General features: G+C 46.8%; 1 long non-coding RNA gene across 1 annotated transcript in view; it reads left to right on the plus strand.

The window, feature by feature from the left end:
* LOC105548168 overlaps positions 1 to 485 on the plus strand; it is a 40137-nt gene that overhangs the window by 36900 nt on the left and 2752 nt on the right. The gene's annotated exons all lie outside the window — the stretch shown is intronic.

Consider the following 485-nt stretch of genomic DNA (forward strand, 5'->3'; position numbering starts at 1 on the left):
GGCTCAAGTGATTCTCCTGCCTCAGCCTCCCAAGTAGCTGGGATTACAGGCGAGTGCCACCATGCCCAACTAATTTTTTTGTATTTTAGTAGAGACGGGGTTTCACCATGTTGCCCAGGGTAGTTTCCAACTCCTGAGCTCAGGCAATCTGCCCACCTCAGCCTCCCAAAGTGTTGGGATTACAGGCGTGAGCCACCGTGCCAGGCCAAGAAATCACTTTGTTTACAAACCAAAATCCATTGAAATCAATAGAATTGGGATAATTCTGTGGGATTCTAAATACAAATGGTACACACCTGATTTGAAACACAGAAAAGGTGTTAATTACAGAAGTCTGATTGCAAATGTTAATTTCATAACACTCCAACATGACTATAAAATTTCTTTAATCCGCCGGGCGCGGTGGCTCAAGCCTGTAATCCCAGCACTTTGGGAGGCCGAGACGGGCGGATCACGAGGTCAGGAGATCGAGACCATCCTGGCTA

This window comes from Mandrillus leucophaeus, unplaced genomic scaffold, assembly GCF_000951045.1.
Source record: "Mandrillus leucophaeus isolate KB7577 unplaced genomic scaffold, Mleu.le_1.0 Scaffold401, whole genome shotgun sequence".
Taxonomy (NCBI): Eukaryota; Metazoa; Chordata; class Mammalia; order Primates; family Cercopithecidae; genus Mandrillus; species Mandrillus leucophaeus.